Genomic DNA, 20,757 nt, shown 5'->3' on the forward strand with positions numbered 1-20,757 from the left:
GAGAGAAACTCAAAAAGATAATGCGAAGAGCTTCTTGAAGTTGCCTGAAACCTCTGAAACTTACCCGAAGAAATTCAAAGACCATGAAATTAAAGTTTTCACACTTAGATCATCTTGGAGTGCACGAAGCCAAGGTTCTCTTGGCCTGACTTGTAAAGTTCACCACCATCCTACATCTCGACTCCTAACCTCAGTTGAGTCTTCATCGGTGGGTCACCTTAACACGGTAATGGCTTGTGGCTAGTGGTTTGTGGCTAGTGGTTTGTGGTTTGTAACTAGTGGTTTGTGGTTAGTGGTTTGTGGCTAGTGGTTTGTGGCTAGTGGTTTGTGGCTAGTGGGTTGTGGCTAGCGGTTTGTGGCTAGCGGTTAGTGGTTTGACTAGTGGTTTGTGGCTAGCGGTTTGTGGCTAGTGGTTTGTTGCTAGTGGTTTGTTGCTAGTGGTTTGTGGCTAGCGGTTTGTGGCTAGTGGTTTGTGGCTAGCGGTTTGTGGCTAGTGGTTTGTGGTTTGTGGCTAGTGGTTTGTGACTAGTGGTTTGTGGCTAGCGGTTTGTGGCTAGTGGTTTGTGACTAGTGGTTTGTGGCTAGTGGTTTGTGACTAGCGGTTTGTGACTAGTGGTTTGTGGTTAGTGGTTTGTGGCCAGTGGTTTGTGGCTAGTGGTTTGTGACTGTGACTAGTGGTTTGTGGCTAGTGGTTTGTTGCTAGTGGTTTGTGACTAGTGGTGAAGGCCTCTTCTCTGACGAGGCTACCATCCATCCCACAGGGTTGCCCGCCTCACTGAAAAAAACAGCATATTTCCGCATAAATTGAGAGGATATTTGCCCTTTCGTCAAAATTTCCTAACACTCGTGGCTACTGACACGAAACGAATTACAGATATGCATTGTGAAACGTTGACTTACTCTTTATTTACCTGCCATTCGATTATAATTCATGCAACGGGACAGCGAAGGGTTCACGACTGTAACAGGGATGACTTGTGTCAACGTTTACAGGGTTACAGACGATATGCCTGTCTTTGTCAAATAGTAATATCCCTCTTAAATCACGCACGAGAAGCCTAAAGACCCGGGTACAATCTCGGGCGAGTGGAGACGTGTGGCCGTCTCCCCATACTTGCTGCTGGGTGGGGTCGCATCCTCGGCGAGGGTATCAGTGTAATTAATATATATGTCGTGCCGAATATGTAAAACTGGTCAATTAGCAAGAACTCGTTTAAAATTAAGTCCTGTCCGAAATTTTCTCTTATACGTTTAAAGATATATTTTTTTCATTAATGTTAATGTAAAAATTTTTAATTTTGCACCAAGAGAGTCTTAGAAAACTTACCTAACCTTATTATAACAACAACAATTTATTTTAGCCTAACCCAACTAAATATATTTTAGATTTGTTTACAATCATTTAATACTAAACAAAAACACAATGAAATATATTTTTTTCGTTAGATTCAGAATGAATCTAACGGTGAGCGTTGCTATTAAAGCCAAGATCGCAAGTTCTGCCTATTCGGCACGACATATATATATATATATATATATATATATATATATATATATATATATATATATATATATATATATATATATATATATATATATTAAAATACACAATTCGGCATTGGTAGTTTGTATGAAGCTTTGTCATTTACGACAATAAGGTAAAAAAAAAAAAGGTAAAATATGAACTCCTTTGATGAGTGAACATGATGATGGCTGCCGGGGGGGAGGGGAGGGGAGGGGCGGGGGAGGTTGTGTGTACAAAGATTTTTTCCCGGGAAAAAATCGGACTTCTCTTTTTTTTTCGTTTCTTGTCAACAAAAACTTTAATAATAGGCGTGGTGTTTTTTTTTTTCAGCAGTGTTTTGACGTTACACTTGTGATCCGGGTGTGACGTCAGGTAGCATGACACTGACATCACACCAGGGGTGTGTACACACTGGTAACACACACCTGGGGTGTGTATACACTGGTAACACACACCTGGGGTGTGTATACTCTGGTAACACACACCTGGGGTGTGTATACACTGGTAACATACACCTGGGGTGTGTATACACTGGTAACACACACCTGGGGTGTGTATACACTGGTAACACACACCTGGGGTGTGTATACACTGGTAACATACACCTGGGGTGTGTATACACTGGTAACACACACCTGGGGTGTGTATACTCTGGTAACACACACCTGGGGTGTGTATACACTAGTAACACACACCTGGGGTGTGTATACACTGGTAACACACACCTGGGGTGTGTATACACTGGTAACATACACCTGGGGTGTGTATACACTGGTAACACACACCTGGGGTGTGTATACACTGGTGACACACACCTGGGGTGTGTACACACTGGTGACACACACCTGGGGTGTGTACACACTGGTAACACACACCAGGGGTGTGTACACACTGGTGACACACACCTGGGGTGTGTATACTCTGGTGACACACACCTGGGGTGTGTATACTCTGGTGACACACACCTGGGGTGTGTATACACTGGTGACACACCTGGGGTGTGTATACTCTGGTGACACACACCTGGGGTGTGTATACTCTGGTGACACACACCTGGGGTGTGTATACACTGGTGACACACACCTGGGGTGTGTACACACTGGTGACACACACCTGGGGTGTGTACACACTGGTGACACACACCTGGGGTGTGTATACACTGGTGACACACACCTGGGGTGTGTATACACTGGTGACACACACCTGGGGTGTGTATACACTGGTGACACACACCTGGGGTGTGTATACACTGGTGACACACACCTGGGGTGTGTATACACTGGTGACACACACCTGGGGTGTGTATACACTGGTGACACACACCTGGGGTGTGTATACACTGGTGACACACACCTGGGGTGTGTATGCACTGGTGACACACACCTGGGGTGTGTATGCACTGGTGACACACACCTGGGGTGTGTATGCACTGGTGACACACACCTGGGGTGTGTATGCACTGGTGACACACACCTGGGGTGTGTATGCACTGGTGACACACACCTGGGGTGTGTATGCACTGGTGACACACACCTGGGGTGTGTATGCACTGGTGACACACACCTGGGGTGTGTATGCACTGGTGACACACACCTGGGGTGTGTATGCACTGGTGACACACACCTGGGGTGTGTACGCACTGGTGACACACACCTGGGGTGTGTACGCACTGGTGACACACACCTGGGGTGTGTACGCACTGGTGACACACACCTGGGGTGTGTACGCACTGGTGACACACACCTGGGGTGTGTACGCACTGGTGACACACACCTGGGGTGTGTACGCACTGGTGACACACACCTGGGGTGTGTACGCACTGGTGACACACACCTGGGGTGTGTACGCACTGGTGACACACACCTGGGGTGTGTACGCACTGGTGACACACACCTGGGGTGTGTACGCACTGGTGACACACACCTGGGGTGTGTACGCACTGGTGACACACACCTGGGGTGTGTACGCACTGGTGACACACACCTGGGGTGTGTACGCACTGGTGACACACACCTGGGGTGTGTACGCACTGGTGACACACACCTGGGGTGTGTACGCACTGGTGACACACACCTGGGGTGTGTACGCACTGGTGACACACACCTGGGGTGTGTACGCACTGGTGACACACACCTGGGGTGTGTACGCACTGGTGACACACACCTGGGGTGTGTACGCACTGGTGACACACACCTGGGGTGTGTACGCACTGGTGACACACACCTGGGGTGTGTACGCACTGGTGACACACACCTGGGGTGTGTACGCACTGGTGACACACACCTGGGGTGTGTACGCACTGGTGACACACACCTGGGGTGTGTACGCACTGGTGACACACACCTGGGGTGTGTACGCACTGGTGACACACACCTGGGGTGTGTACGCACTGGTGACACACACCTGGGGTGTGTACGCACTGGTGACACACACCTGGGGTGTGTACGCACTGGTGACACACACCTGGGGTGTGTACGCACTGGTGACACACACCTGGGGTGTGTACGCACTGGTGACACACACCTGGGGTGTGTACGCACTGGTGACACACACCTGGGGTGTGTACGCACTGGTGACACACACCTGGGGTGTGTACGCACTGGTGACACACACCTGGGGTGTGTACGCACTGGTGACACACACCTGGGGTGTGTACGCACTGGTGACACACACCTGGGGTGTGTACGCACTGGTGACACACACCTGGGGTGTGTACGCACTGGTGACACACACCTGGGGTGTGTACGCACTGGTGACACACACCTGGGGTGTGTACGCACTGGTGACACACACCTGGGGTGTGTACGCACTGGTGACACACACCTGGGGTGTGTACGCACTGGTGACACACACCTGGGGTGTGTACGCACTGGTGACACACACCTGGGGTGTGTACGCACTGGTGACACACACCTGGGGTGTGTACGCACTGGTGACACACACCTGGGGTGTGTACGCACTGGTGACACACACCTGGGGTGTGTACGCACTGGGGACACACACCGGGGGTGTGTACGCACTGGTGACACACACCTGGGGTGTGTACGCACTGGTGACACACACCTGGGGTGTGTACGCACTGGTGACACACACCTGGGGTGTGTACGCACTGGTGACACACACCTGGGGTGTGTATACACTGGTGACACACACCTGGGGTGTGTATACACTGGTGACACACACCTGGGGTGTGTATACACTGGTAACAGACACCTGGGTATACACACCCGGCGAGGCACCTCTGTTTATTTCCAGTCAAAGAAATATAATATTTTTACCTACATTGGTCGCAAAATAACCATGTAAATAAAGTAAGAGAAATAAACTAGATCTTCATTCACTAGAAAAAACTTGAGCGTCCCTATTAAAAGAAAATATTTCTGAGTCTGTCCATGGGAGAATTTCCGCCGCCTCTTGTTCCACTGAACTCTTTTCTATAAATAACGGAAAGTAATGAAAACTCGCTCCTGAATCCCACTCCCATTATAAGCGAAGGATTTAATCCTCTCACACTCTGCATGTTTGGTCCTGACTCCGTTACTGAGGTGGGTTCATTTTGTTTTTAATTATGGACGAGGCTGGACCTGAAACACACCGACTCCGGAAATGCAGTTTTCTTTTAAGCCTCGTCGAATCTCTTATGAAGCTGGCCGGTGGGGGGAGGACAGGGAAATGACTTTACCCTGGCTTAAACCATTCACAACTAACCCGCAGTGGGGAGGCTGCGCAAGATATCTGGAAAGTTAAGTGTATCACTTTTTTTTGTGCCGACTTAATGACTGAATGTATGTATATGTGTGTGTGTGTAATATATAAGATTATATATGCAATAAGATCACAGTAAACAAGTGATATCAGAATATGCAAAACGACCACTGTGAAAGGATAGTGAAATTCCAAGCGCTTTCGTGACTTCTTACATTATCAGGGAACTATATAGTTCCTTCATAATGTGATAAGTCACGAAAGTCCTTGGAATTTCATTATCCTTTTACAGTGGTTGTTTTGTATATATTTGTATATAATATATATATATATATATATATATATATATATATATATATATATATATATATATATATATATATATATATATATATATATATATATATATATATATGAGACAGCAGTCCAATAATTTAGACGTTTTGGTCCGCCCTGGACTCGATAAGGGTCCAGGACGGACTGAAATTAATCTTCCTCTCAGACTTGTGGATTAGTTAAGATGACTGTTATTGCCGAGGGATATTTTAAAAGGGTGCACAATAGCCAGTGAAACTTGGGCTTTAAGTGTCGCAAGTTTGACACACACTTCCGTGTTGTGTGTTAAACCATGCAAACCTGAGAACGGGAGAAACCTGATATCCCTTGCTTACGAAGTCAGCAGCCTAATCAGCCTCCGCCGACATATTATTGTAACTCATATCTTCTAGAGTGTATGAGGGTGAGTGCTGAAGAGTATATGACTTCAGTCTCGAGGAACTTCTCCAATAGAGGAGCAGCGAAGAAGAATGGCAATGGTTCTATCATCCTTAAGTACTCTTAACTCCGCGAGTGTCAGTTGTTATGAGCGCGTGTCAGAAGCCAGATACGTATAGATGACCGAGTCAGAGCACACCATTGGTGGGTTGCCTTATAATGGCCTTCAGACGCATCATGGAACTGATGAACTGGAAAAGGCATATGGATTCAAAAGAGTTAGTAGATTACAGCTTTGGGTTGTCAGCCGTATCAGGACAACTGTATGAAAGGAACGTCGAGTGAACTTCAACAACTTGAGGCAGTTAGGTAAGACACATATGCAACAGTTAGGTATCTTTATTATGAAACGTTTCGCCTACACAGTAGGCTTCTTCAGTCGAGTACAGAAAAGTTGATAGAAGCAGAAGATACTTGAAGACGATGTAATCACTCCATCACCCTTAAAGTTTTGAGGTGGTCAGTCCCTCAGTCTGGAGAAGAGCATTGTTCCATAGTATGAAACAATATGGAGATGAAGTGACAGGATGGAGCTTTATATAGGGCCAAGAGGTGAGACGTAGGTCACTAGAAGAGGTAAGAACTCAGATGTTGAGAGGTCAGGTCCCTCTCAAATCCAGCCGCTCTCACTAGTGGAAGTTGTCGAAGTAGTGAGAGCGGCTGGATTTGAGAGGGACCTGACCTCTCAACATCTGAGTTCTTACCTCTTCTAGTGACCTACGTCTCACCTCTTGGCCCTATATAAAGCTCCATCCTGTCACTTCATCTCCATATTGTTTCATACTATGGAACAATGCTCTTCTCCAGACTGAGGGACTGACCACCTCAAAACTTTAAGGGTGATGGACTGATTACATCGTCTTCAAGTATCTTCTGCTTCTATCAACTTTTCTGTACTCGACTGAAGAAGCCTACTGTGTAGGCGAAACGTTTCATAATAAAGATACCTAACTGTTGCATATGTGTCTTACCTAACAACCTGTCGGTATTTTATACCATTTTAATGTTCAACTTGAGGCAGTAGAAGATTGACACCCGTCAGTGCCTCTATCATCATTATATGCACGAGGTGCCACTTGTCTATGGCACATCCATCAAAGTCAGCAAACTTGTTACCAGTGCCAGGCTTGGCCTGGGCTTCACCAGCCTCTTGAGTTGGCACCACCAGCTGAGGTACCCATAACCAAGTGTAAATTTTGCCTGGGGAACTATTGTCCCACTCGGCGTCGTAATACGCACGAATGCGAAAAGTTCGCTAATTCAGAGACAAGTCACTCAGAAATGCGCAAGAAATGTCAGTGGTTTCATCCACAGTGGTATATATTACCAGCCAGTCTGGAAAAATACCCTGACTTTTACCTATTTTAAATAAGTAAACAGTTCACAGCCTAGTGTTAACTACACTGCAGTGTTTTGCGACTGAATATGTTACTCTTGAAACTCGTTACCATTGTTCTGAATTAATTTGTAACTAGTTCATTGCTGCTGTAACTTGCTTAGTAAACACAAATGTTGGCTCCTAGTCCATGGACTCATTGTGTGCCTCTTCCAGTGACTGGTCCAAACTGAAAATAAAAACTAAGGTCAGTTGTGTGAAGCAAATTGATGCTGCACCATCTTCGCTGTGATGCTTTATTATTATTATTATTATTATTATTATTATTATTATTATTATTATTATTATTATTATTATTATTATATTAAATGTTAAGCCTGTCTGGGGTATGAGAGATAACCAGCCTTGATCCAAGGGCAGGGTAGATCCCATTTCTTGGATCAAAATTCCTTCCCCATCGCGGCACCCCGTCCCTCCTCTTCGTTCCATGACGGTGAAAAAAAAACTGAGCTTGGAAAAAGAATAAAAAAAAAATGGGCCAAATAATTCCTGACTGATGCGTCGTAGTGTTGATTCAACACGTCCAGGACCACCCTAAGCTAGGTTCTCATGTACCCTACTGTGTCAGTGTGTCAGAAAGAACTTTAGGAAGCTAACCTGTCAGGTTTCATCCTAGAACTGTTCAACTCAACACCAGCACACACTTAGAACGTATAACCATAAGGAAACTGAAGGTTAAACAGGGATTCAAACCGTGGTCCTCGTCCATTCTTCTCGTTATTCATTGTCAAGAGTTCATTACGTCTTCAGCTTAAGATATGACAATATGAAATAAGAAAAGTTAGACTGTACAGTATAATGTTTGTTGTGCAGTGCTCCGGAAGCGATTCCTGATGGTGATGGATCTTTCCGCGAGATTTTGATTGCACTTTAGTCAGGGTTTTGGGAAGTGGCAGGACTTAACCCACCTACTGTGAATTACACTTCTTCCAGCTCAGTAATCTTGACACCACCTGTTGTACCAGCAGCCTACACCACCACCTGTTGTACCAGCAGCCTACACCACCTGTTGTACCAGCAGCCTACACCACCACCTGTTGTACCAGCAGCCTACACCACCACCACCTGTTGTACCAGCAGCCTACACCACCACCACCACCTGTTGTACCAGCAGCCTACACCACCACCACCACCTGTTGTAACAGCAGCCTACACCACCACCACCTGTTGTAACAGCAGCCTACACCACCACCACCTGTTGTACCAGCAGCCTACACCACCACCACCTGTTGTACCAGCAGCCTACACCACCACCACCTGTTGTACCAGCAGCCTACACCACCACCACCTGTTGTACCAGCAGCCTACACCACCACCACCTGTTGTACCAGCAGCCTACACCACCACCACCTGTTGTACCAGCAGCCTACACCACCACCACCTGTTGTACCAGCAGCCTACACCACCACCACCACCTGTTGTACCAGCCTCCACCATCACCTATTGTAGCTTGAGCTTCCAGCAGCACCATTACCCCGCTCCCCCCACCTATTGTAGCACCACCCCACACCACCACCACTTGCTGTAGCACCACCCCACACCACCACCACTTGCTGTAGCACCACCCCACACCACCACCACCACCACCACTTGCTGTAGCAGATTCATTGCCCTCAGTCTATCCTCGTAGGAAAGATTTCTGATGTATGTTATCGTAATACGTTGTCATCCTTCTCTGTACGTTTTCCAGAGCATTTATGTCCCATCTGTAATGTGGTGACCAGCACTGAGCAGCATAATTGAGGCCTAACCAATGATATACAGAGTTGAAGTATATCACGAGGAGGACTGTTATTTATACATCTTGATATGAAGCCAAGAATTTTATCAGCCTTATTTCGAACATTTACGTACTTGTATCCTGGGAAACACACCCTCTGTCTCACCTTCATATTTCTGTTATAGAAGGCACGGTCTATATACTATATTATTACCTGTGAGTCACTGACCACAATAGCAGAGGAGTTAGTGGTACCTTTTTACTCAGTGGTCCTGGAGACCAGAGAAGCTATTTCCTGCCTTCAAATCTGCTCTTTTAACTTTCCTCACTTTGACGTTTCTTCCTTAACTGGAAACTATTTGCGACTTGTAATGACTGCCAATCTGCTCCTCGCTGCTGGCAACTCGTTTGCCTTCACATAATACCAACCACCTCACATTCATTGTTATACTTATCCTGGCGAATTTTCAGTTATTTATTTTGCTCCTTGAGAAGTAGAGCCTCCTTCAGCAGTTTGAACTCTGACTCTTGACACTACCAAAGCCACCCATGGTGCTCTGTAGCACTCCACACAATCCACCGAATAGGTACGACCTCTCGTGACCACTGACTTCAGCATGCACCACCACAACTGTAACACCACAACCACAGCTGCTTGCTGTAACACCACAACTGCTTGCTGTAACACCACCACACCAACACCCCCGCCACAAGCCTGGCTGCTACAGTGTCTTCAGATGTTGAGTAAAGCCAGATCACGTTCGTGGTTTTCCATGTGGAATAATTTAATGAGGTTGCCAGCGCGTGTAACACACACACACACACACACACACACACACACACACACACACACACACACACACACACACACACACTCACACACTCTCACACACTCACACACTCTCACACACTCTCACACACACACTCTCTCACACACACTCTCACACACACACTCACACTCACGCACTCTCACACTCACGCACTCTCACACACGCACTCTCACACACACACTCTCACACTCACACATTCTCTCACACTCACACACTCTCACACACTCTCACACACTCTCACACTCACACACACACACACACACACACACACACACTCTCACACACACTCTCACACACACACTCTCACACACACACACTCACACACACACACTCACACTCACGCACTCTCACACTCACGCACTCTCACACACGCACTCTCACACACACACTCTCACACTCACACACTCTCTCACACTCACACACTCTCTCACTCTCACACACTCTCACACTCTCACACACACACACACACACACACACACACACACACACACACACACACACATGAGAAGAGTTCATTCGATCGAAGACCAGGCAGAACTACAAAGGGATCTGGACAGGCTGCAGACCTGGTCCAGCAACTGGCTCCTGGAGTTCAATCCCACCAAGTGCAAAGTCATGAGGATTGGGGAAGGGCAAAGAAGACCGCAGACGGAGTACAGTCTAAGGGGCCAGAGACTACAAACATCACTCAAGGAAAAAGATCTTGGGGTGAGTATAACACCAGGCACATCTCCTGAAGCGCACATCAACCAAATAACTGCCGCAGCATATGGGCGCCTGGCAAACCTCAGAACAGCATTCCGACATCTTAATAAGGAGTCGTTCAGGACCCTGTACACCGTGTACGTTAGGCCTATATTAGAGTATGCGGCACCAGTTTGGAACCCACACCTAGCCAAGCATGTAAAGAAACTAGAGAAAGTGCAAAGGTTTGCAACAAGACTAGTCCCAGGGTTAAGAGGTATGTCCTATGAGGAGAGGTTAAGGGAAATCAACCTGACGACACTGGAGGACAGGAGAGATAGGGGGGACATGATAACGACTTACAAAATACTGAGAGGAATTGACAAGGTGGACAAAGACAGGATGTTCCAGAGACTGGACACAGCAACACGGGGACACAGTTGGAAGCTGAAGACACAGATGAATCAAAGGGATGTTAGGAAGTATTTCTTCAGCCACAGAGTAGTCAGGAAGTGGAATAGTTTGGGAAGCGATGTAGTGGAGGCAGGATCCATACATAGCTTTAAGCAGAGGTACGATAAAGCTCATGGTTCAGGGAGAGTGACCTAGTGGTGACCAGTGAAGAGGCGGGGCCAGGAGCTTGGACTCGACCCCTGCAACCTCAACTAGGTGAGTACAACTAGGTGAGTACACACACACACACACACACACACACACACACACACACACACACACACACACACACACACACTCGCGCACACACTCGCACACTCACACTCTCTCGCACACACTCACTCTCTCTCTCTCTCTCTCTCTCTCAGTGCAAATGTTTGCAACAAAGATAGTTCCAGAGCTAAGGGGAATGAAGCGTTGATGGAAATCGGCCTGACGACACTGGAGGACAGGAGGGTTAGGGGAGACATGATAACGACATACAAAATACTGCGTGGAATAGATAAGGTGGAGAGAGACAGGATGTTCCAGAGGTGGGACACAGCAACAAGGGGTCACGATTGGAAGTTGAAGACCCAGATGAGTCAAAGGGATGTTAGGAAGTTTTTTTTTTTTTTGTCAGAAAGTGGAATAGTCTAGCAAGTGATGTAGTGGAGGCTGGAACCATACATAGCTTTAAGACGAGGTATGATGAAGCTCATGGAGCAGGGAGAGAGAGGACCTAGTAGCGTTCAGTGAAGAGGCAGGGCCAGGAACTGTCTCGACCCCTGCAACCACAAATAGGCAAGTACAAATAGAGAGAGTAGACGCACGCGCGCACGTGTGTACGTACGTCCGTCCGTCGCGGGGGTTCGTCAGAAGATACTGGAGTAAGAAATACACACGTTGGATGTCTTGGAAGCGTATAATTAAGAGTCTAGAGGAGAATCCCAGGAGCCTGACGTCGAGTCTAAGCCTACCGATAGTAACAGGATGAGCGCTCTGGCCTATGGCTCACGTGTGATGGGTTTTGTGACGTCACAGCTAGCAAGGGAACTTATCTACAAAGTAGCTGGGATTATCTAAGTGCGTATACAAGTACACAGTAACACTACTGACACACACACACACACACACACACACACACACACACACACACACACACACACACACACACACACGTGTCACAAAACTTCTGGAGTTTTATGACAAGGTAACAGAAGTAAGACACGAGAGAGAGGGGTGGGTTGACTGCATTTTCCTAGACTGCAGGAAGGCCTTTGACACAGTTCCCCACAAGAGATTAGTGCAGAAGCTGGAGGATCAGGCGCATATAACAGGGAGGGCACTGCAATGGATCAGGGAATACCTGACAGGGAGGCAACAACGAGTCATGGTACGTGAAGAGGTATCACAGTCGGCGCCTGTGACGAGCAGGGTCCCACAGGGGTCAGTTCTAGGACCAGTGCTATTTTTGATATATGCGAACGACATGATGGAAGGAATAGACTCTGAAGTGTCCCTGTTCGCAGTTGATGTGAAGCTGATGAGAAGAATTAAATCGGATGAGGATGAGGCAGGACTGCAAAGAGACCTGGACAGGCTGGACTTGTGGTCCACAAACTGGCTTCTCGAATTCAACCCTGCCAAATACAAAGTCATGAAGATTGGGGAGGGGCAAAGAAGACCGCAGACAGAGTATAGGCTAGGTGGACAAAGACTACAGACCTCACTCAGGGAGAAAGACCTTGGGGTGACCATAACACCGAGCACGTCACCGGAGGCACACATCAACCAAATAACTGCTGCAACATACGGGCGCCTGGCAAACCTGAGAATAGCGTTCCGATACCTTAATAAGGAATCGTTCAAGACACTGTGCACTGTGTATGTTAGGCCCATACTGGAGTATGCAGCACCAGTCTGGAACCCACACCTGGTCAAGCACGTCAAGAAGTTAGAGAAAGTACAAAGGTTTGCAACTAGGCTAGTCCCAGAGCTCAGGGGAATGTCGTACGAGGAAAGGTTGAGGGAAATTGGACTGACGACACTGGAGGACAGAAGGGTCAGGGGAGACATGATAACGATATACAAGATACTGCGGGGAATAGACAAGGTGGACAGAGAGGGAACACAGAAACAAGGGGTCACAACTGGAAGCTGAAGACTCAGACGAGTCACAGGGACGTTAGGAAGTATTTCTTCAGTCAGAGTCGTCAGGAAGTGGAATAGCCTAACAAGTGAAGTAGTGGAGGCAGGAACCATACATAGTTTTAAGAAGAGGTATGACAATGCTCAGGAAGCAGAGAGGGAGATGACCTAGTAGCGATCAGTGAAGAGGCGGGGCCAGGAGCTGAGTATCGACCCCTGCAACCACAATTAGGCGAGTATACACACACACACACACACAAACTAGGAGAGTAAACGTGCGTACGTTTCGGTCCGACTTGGACCATTTACCAAGTCACAAATGGTCCAAGGGGACTGAACCATCGTGGTAAGCTCGTCCTGTGTGCGGGTTATTTGTGTAAGCCTCATACATGGAATGTGTACGAATGGTATATAATACCGACAAGATGAGATTAAGACACATGTGCAACATCTGGGTATCTTTATTGTAGACGTTTCGCCATCCAGTGGCTTTACCAATACAAATTCTAGGACATAACTTGAAGACAGTAGAACTATGTACAGAAGATGAGGTAATCAGTCCCTCAACCTAGGAGTAGGTGCGAAGAGCACCATAGTCGCGGAGATTCTGATTCGTCTGCTACACCTGACGTTACCATATAAGCGCCAGGATCCTTTCTTCTGCTTCAGAATCTCCACGACTATGGTGCTCTTCGCACCTACTCCTAGGTTGAGGGACTGATTACCTCATCTTCTGTACATAGTTCTACTGTCTTCAAGTTATGTCCTAGAATTTGTATTGATAAAGCCACTGGATGGCGAAACGTCTACAATAAAGATACCCAGATGTTGCACATGTGTCTTAATCTCACCTCATACATGGAAGCTGACAACAGAGACGAACCGCTGGTGGAAAGTGGAATAAGCTCGGATTGGATGTGGTTCCCCGGTAATATCCCTGCCCGGGTCTTTTTCAGTTGGCCACCCGGCGGAATGAGCTAGACGAGGCAATATTGAAGGTAAATTTCAGTTTTAATAGTACATATACTAGGGCCCAAGTGACCAGGAACCAGTGATGCCAATCTTTTGTAAGAAGCGGGATCAATAGGTCTGGTATGGGTGATGGGCAGGGTATTTGGTCTGGTATGGGTGATGGGAAGGATTTGTGGTCTGGTATGGGTGATGGGCAGGGTGTGTGGTCTGGTATTGTTGATGGGCAGTGTGTGTGGTCTGGTATGGGTGATGGGCAGGGTGTGTGGTCTGGTATGGGTGATGGGCAGGGTGTGTGGTCTGGTATGGGTGATTGGCAGGGTGTGTGGTCTGGTATGGGTGATGGGAAGGATTTGTGGTCTGGTATGGGTGATAGGAAGGATTTATGGTCTGGTATGGGTGATGGGCAGGGTGTGTGGTCTGGTATGGGTGATAGGAAGGATGTGTGGTCTGGTATGGGTGATAGGAAGGATGTGTGGTCTGGTATGGGTGATAGGAAGGATGTGTGGTCTGGTATGGGTGATAGGAAGGATGTGTGGTCTGGTATGGGTGATAGGAAGGATGTGTGGTCTGGTATGGGTGATAGGAAGGATGTGTGGTCTGGTATGGGTGATAGGAAGGATGTGTGGTCTGGTATGGGTGATAGGAAGGATGTGTGGTCTGGTATGGGTGATAGGAAGGATGTGTGGTCTGGTATGGGTGATAGGATGTGTGGTCTGGTATGGGTGATAGGATGTGTGGTCTGGTATGGGTGATAGGATGTGGTGTCTGGTATGGGTGGTAGGAAGGATGTGTGGTCTGGTATGGGTGATAGGAAGGATGTGTGGTCTGGTATGGGTGATAGGAAGGATGTGTGGTCTGGTATGGGTGATAGGAAGGATGTGTGGTCTGGTATGGGTGATAGGAAGGATGTGTGGTCTGGTATGGGTGATAGGAAGGATGTGTGGTCTGGTATGGGTGATAGGATGTGTGGTCTGGTATGGGTGATAGGATGTGTGGTCTGGTATGGGCGATAGGATGTGGTGTCTGGTATGGGTGATAGGAAGGATGTGTGGTCTGGTATGGGTGATAGGAAGGATGTGTGGTCTGATATTGGTGATAGGAAGGATGTGTGGTCTGGTATTGGTGATAGGATGTGTGGTCTGGTATTGGTGATAGGATGTGTGGTCTGGTATGGGTGATAGGATGTGTGGTCTGGTATGAGTGATAGGATGTGTGGTCTGGTATGGGTGATAGGATGTGTGGTCTGGTATGGGTGATAGGATGTGTGGTCTGGTATTGGTGATAGGATGTGTGGTCTGGTATTTGTGATAGGATGTGTGGTCTGGTATGGGTGATAGGATGTGTGGTCTGGTATGGGTGATAGGATGTGTGGTCTGGTATGGGTGATAGGATGTGTGGTCTGGTATGAGTGATAGGATGTGTGGTCTGGTATGGGTGATAGGATGTGTGGTCTGGTATGGGTGATAGGATGTGTGGTCTGGTATTGGTGATAGGATGTGTGGTCTGGTATTGGTGATAGGATGTGTGGTCTGGTATGGGTGATAGGATGTGTGGTCTGGTATGGGTGATAGGATGTGTGGTCTGGTATGGGTGATAGCAAAACACAACTCTTGTGTGTGTGTGTGTGTGTGTGTGTGTGTGTATGTATGTATATATATATACACACACACACACACACACACACACACACACACACAGTCACTAATACTGCCTTACTGATCAACCAGTATTTACTGGGTAAGTTCATATAGGCAGCGGGAAGGAGAGCGCAGAAAACGGGAACCGGGGAGAGAAATGGAGACCAGACGTGAGGGAGGTAAGAGGGAGATTAGGGAGCTGAAGGGAGGTTTAGGAGGCTCCATCAGGTAGGCAGTTTGGGAAAGTTGCCTCAAGATTGTTCAGGAAGTGGAGGAGAGAGTCGATACAGAACGTGATAGGCAGACAGGCAGAGAAAGTGGAGAACAGGCCAAGAGGGATGATAGCCAGGGAGACTAGCAAAAAAAGAAAGCGAAAATAAGCCTAAGAAAGAATCAATGGAACTTGAACAGGTAGATGGGGTGAGAAAGGACAAAAAGAGAGGTGACTTAGATACGAGGACACCACTAAGAGAGCTCCAGTGAGGACACCACTAAGAGAGCTCCAGTGAGGACACCACTAAGAGAGCTCCAGTGAGGACACCACTAAGAGAGCTCCAGTGAGGACACCACTAAGAGAGCTCCAGTGAGGACGACACTGAGCCACCCCAGTGAGGACGACACTGAGCCACCCCAGTGAGGACGACACTGAGCCACCCCAGTGAGGACGACACTGAGCCACCCCAGTGAGGACGACACTGAGCCACCCCAGTGAGGACGACACTGAGCCACCCCAGTGAGGACGACACTGAGCCACCCCAGTGAGGACGACACAAACAATTAATGGAAGGTTGCATAGGATGTACTGCAGTAAAGGATGTGTTAGTCAGGCGCAGTGGAAGGAAGGCATTTACTTTAAGCTCTCTGGCATACCAAGTAACTGCTGCGTATCATAATTGACGACGAAGTGGACAAGATAACTTATATTGAGGAGAGAGGGTGTACCTGATGGGGTGCCCCTGCAGGAACGTGAGGGGGTGCCCCTGCAGGAACGTGAGGGGGTGCCCCCTGCAGGAACGTGAGGGGGTGCCCCTGCAGGAACGTGAGGGGGTGCCTCTGCAGGAACGTGAGGGGGTGCCCCTCAACGCGTGAGTTGTCCCCTCGCAAGAACGCGAGGGGTCCCTTCAAGACCCAGAGGTTACCCTGCCGGTCCAATTTACAATATTTACCAAACTGGACTTGACACTAAGACAGGGAGACAACATAGGAAGAGAGGAGTGGGGCAGAAGGAGGAACGGAGGTTTACATGTCACTAAAGGGTGCGTCAAAGTTCGGTATCGAGAACTGTCTATTGTATCGACAAAAATACTGGCCTCGTTCCATCATTACATCTTAACGTTCAAGAAAATGGCCAAGGAGAGCCACCTGGCGCTACTCCCACACCTCCAGCCACAGGAAATTACCAACGTCCCATGCCCTCTTCCACCCATTCCAAACCTTATTTAAGAGCCTCCCCTCTTCCGGAATCTATCCAATGCATCGACCCGCGTCACTCCTATCCCTCCCACTGACTCCCATCGCAGTAAAACTTCCTTATACACCATCTCCCTACAATTCCCGCCTATTGCATCTAGATGAGAAAGGCTGTGGGGGCAAACGGGCCGCTAGCAGCAACAGCTTGCTTGATCATGTAAACAACAAGGAAAGCTGTGATGATAGATCCTCGATACAAGTCACAAGCATCTCTTGTGTCGAGTTTCACTATTTTCATTTTCCACTGCAATATTTTCAGTACCTCGAACATCCACGCAGTGGTTGTTACAGGCACTACGGGGTCGTTAGCAGTACGTGGTCTTTAGAAGTACTGCGTGGTCGTTAGAAGTACTGCGTGGTCGTTACACAGTAATGGATCTTCGTTCTCAATTTTTTTAATGACTTTCCAGCTTAATGTCTTGACGCAATCACCGCCACTGTCCTCCACAAGCAGGGAGGGATCTCGACTCCATTATCCCCCCCCCCAATAACCTCTACTTCCACTCCATGTTTGTGTTGGGGCTCCCTCACCCTACCTCTTTATTCTCTAGATTGCTCCATTCCCTCCTCAATCTGCTTTAAACCATATACTCCTTAGCCTCTTTCCTCTTGAAGGGAAGTTCCTTCTCGCTGGTGAAGGGATCTTGTTGCCAGAAATTGAAGGTACCTTTCTCCCTCGAATCAGACCTACTTACCTCCAGTTCCCCATTAGTCACCTTTCCCTACCATTACACTTACTCCCACAGTTTCAGCCCCCCCTCCCTCCCCTCACATCTCAGTCGAACCATCCAAATTCTCTACTAACAATACTTACTATTTCTATAACTCTACCTCCTCACCACTCTTTCCTTTTTCCCTTGTGCTATTGCAGAAAGCGAGCCCTTGTGCTGTCGCTGAAAGCGAGCCCTTGTGCTGTCGCTGAAAGCGAGCCCTTGTGCTATCGCAGAAAGCGAGCCCTTGTGCTATCGCAGAAAGCGAACCCTTGTGCTGTCGCTGAAAGCGAGCCCTTGTGCTGTCGCAGAAAGCGAGCCCTTGTGCTATCGCAGAAAGCGAGCCCTTGTGCTGTCGCAGAAAGCGAGCCCTTGTGCTGTCGCAGAAAGCGAGCCCTTGTGCTATCGCAGAAAGCGAGGAATTGTACTGTCGCAGAAAGCGAGCCCTTATGCTATCGTAGAAAGCGAGCCCTTGTGCTGTCGCATAAAAACTATTCCTTGTGCTATGGCAGGAGTGATGCACAGCTGTCATTTAGGATGTTAGTAGCACACTGAAGACCTATCGTATAGACCAGTGGTTCCTAAACCTTTATCAGGCTGCCGTCGTCTTTTCTCCCAGACCACATCCCTAGCGCGGGTCCCCCCCTCCCTCCCTCCCACACACATACAAACACACACACTTGTTGGTATCAGGTTTACTGCAAATTCAAAACAACAACTAATGTAACACCATAAACAAGAGTATTTATTTCACAGTTAAAAATAATATAGTAAACCAATTTATTTAATATGAAAGGGTAAATTTACATCTCATCTGTGACTATATTGTCTTAGACAGTTTGTTATTATTATTATTATAATCAAGAGGGAAGCGCTAAACCCGGTGGATTATACAGCGCCTGGGGGGGGGGGATGTGGAAGGCATTCAGGCTTAATTCGGGGAACTGGAGCACAGATCCAATTCCCTAAATCAAGAGCCCCTCACCAACATCAAGGAACCTTCCTTGAGGGGTTGACAGTTTTTGTGAGATGACTGTGCTTGGTGCAGGAACATTATCTTCTCAACGTAAGTGTTGGAGGCACTAAGAAGAAGTAAGTGTTGGAGGCACTAAGAAGAAGTAAGTGTTGGAGGCACTAAGAAGAAGTAAGTGTTGGAGGCACTAAGAAGAAGTAAGTGTTGGAGGCACTAAGAAGAAGTAAGTGTTGGAGGCACTAAGAAGAAGTAAGTGTTGGAGGCACTAAGAAGAAGTAAGTGTTGGAGGCACTAAGAAGAAGTAAGTGTTGGAGGCACTAAGAAGAAGTAAGTGTTGGAGGCACTAAGAAGAAGTAAGTGTTGGAGGCACTAAGAAGAAGTAAGTGTTGGAGGCACTAAGAAGAAGTAAGTGTTGGAGGCACTAAGAAGAAGTAAGTGTTGGAGGCACTAAGAAGAAGTAAGTGTTGGAGGCACTAAGAAGAAGTAAGTGTTGGAGGCACTAAGAAGAAGTAAGTGTTGGAGGCACTAAGAAGAAGTAAGTGTTGGAGGCACTAAGAAGAAGTAAGTGTTGGAGGCACTAAGAAGAAGTAAGTGTTGGAGGCACTAAGAAGAAGTAAGTGTTGGAGGCACTAAGAAGAAGTCTTGGATCCCAGCGTTCAGTAATTTTCAGTCTGTTTCTTTGCTTGGAAAGAAGCTTGGTGACTGTACTGATGCCTCGCTCTCCTTAATATGATGTTGGGAAGGTAATAAAGTACATCTTGACTTTGTTCCACAGTGCAGGGTAGGTGTCACAGTGCAGGGTAGCTGTCACAGTGCAGGGTAGTTGTCACAGTGCACGGTGGCTGTCACAGTGCAGGGTGGCTGTCACAGTGCAGGGTGGCTGTCACAGTGCAGGGTAGTTGTCACAGTGCAGGGTAGTTGTCACAGTGCAGGGTAGTTGTCACAGTGCAGGGTAGTTGTCACAGTGCAGGGTAGTTGTCACAGTGCACGGTAGTTGTCACAGTGCACGGTAGTTGTCACAGTGCACGGTAGTTGTCACAGTGCACGGTAGCTGTGGGAAATATTTTTTTGTAACTAAAAATCTTGATACGATTTTTTTTAACTCTGCTCAGTGTCATTCTGGAGTGAGATCAGTCGGTCATCCACCATTCCTGTTTCCTCGTTGTTGATATCTAGGATTGATCACCCAGTCTGGTATTTTAAGCCAAAAAAAAAAAATCCTGAAATCTGTCAGATACGTCTCTGTGCGGTTCATTCAGAGGGAAACTGCAAGATCTCACGACGGGTTATGTTACGTTTGAATAACTACAACCTGGACAGACAAGTGGAAAAGGCCGATTTGACTTACATAAGATTAACCTCATTTAGTTGCAATTGCAAATTAACTTCCTTGAATTTTGTGAATACATCGAGTATTGTTGATTTTATTCTTTGTAAAACATTTATTTATATGTTCGTGACTTTGACTTTGTCATATACATTTTGTAAATTAAGCGCTTACTTGGTTTTGACGCCACCCTGCCGCCCAACATTTTTTCTCAACGCCTCCCTGGATCTTTCCACCGCCCCCCCGGGGGGGGGAAGGTACCGACCACTTTGGGAATTACTGGTATAGACCAACGGTGGGCAAACTGCGGTTCCAGAAGCTATTCTGTGCGGCTCCCGAGACAATATTGGGTTTCAATGCCGTTTTTTCCTAAAATTTTATATTAATCAATAGTAGTGTAGCATGTACCAATATTAGAATATTTTACGTATATACGGGTAATTTACATTAT

At 47.4% G+C, this 20,757-nt stretch overlaps 1 protein-coding gene across 2 annotated transcripts in view; it reads left to right on the plus strand.

Moving 5' to 3' along the window:
* The window catches only part of LOC128685080 (uncharacterized), a 118,277-nt gene that overhangs the window by 69,581 nt on the left and 27,939 nt on the right, over positions 1-20,757 (plus strand). The gene's annotated exons all lie outside the window — the stretch shown is intronic.

Source organism: Cherax quadricarinatus, chromosome 5 (assembly GCF_038502225.1).
Source record: "Cherax quadricarinatus isolate ZL_2023a chromosome 5, ASM3850222v1, whole genome shotgun sequence".
Lineage (NCBI taxonomy): Eukaryota > Metazoa > Arthropoda > Malacostraca > Decapoda > Parastacidae > Cherax > Cherax quadricarinatus.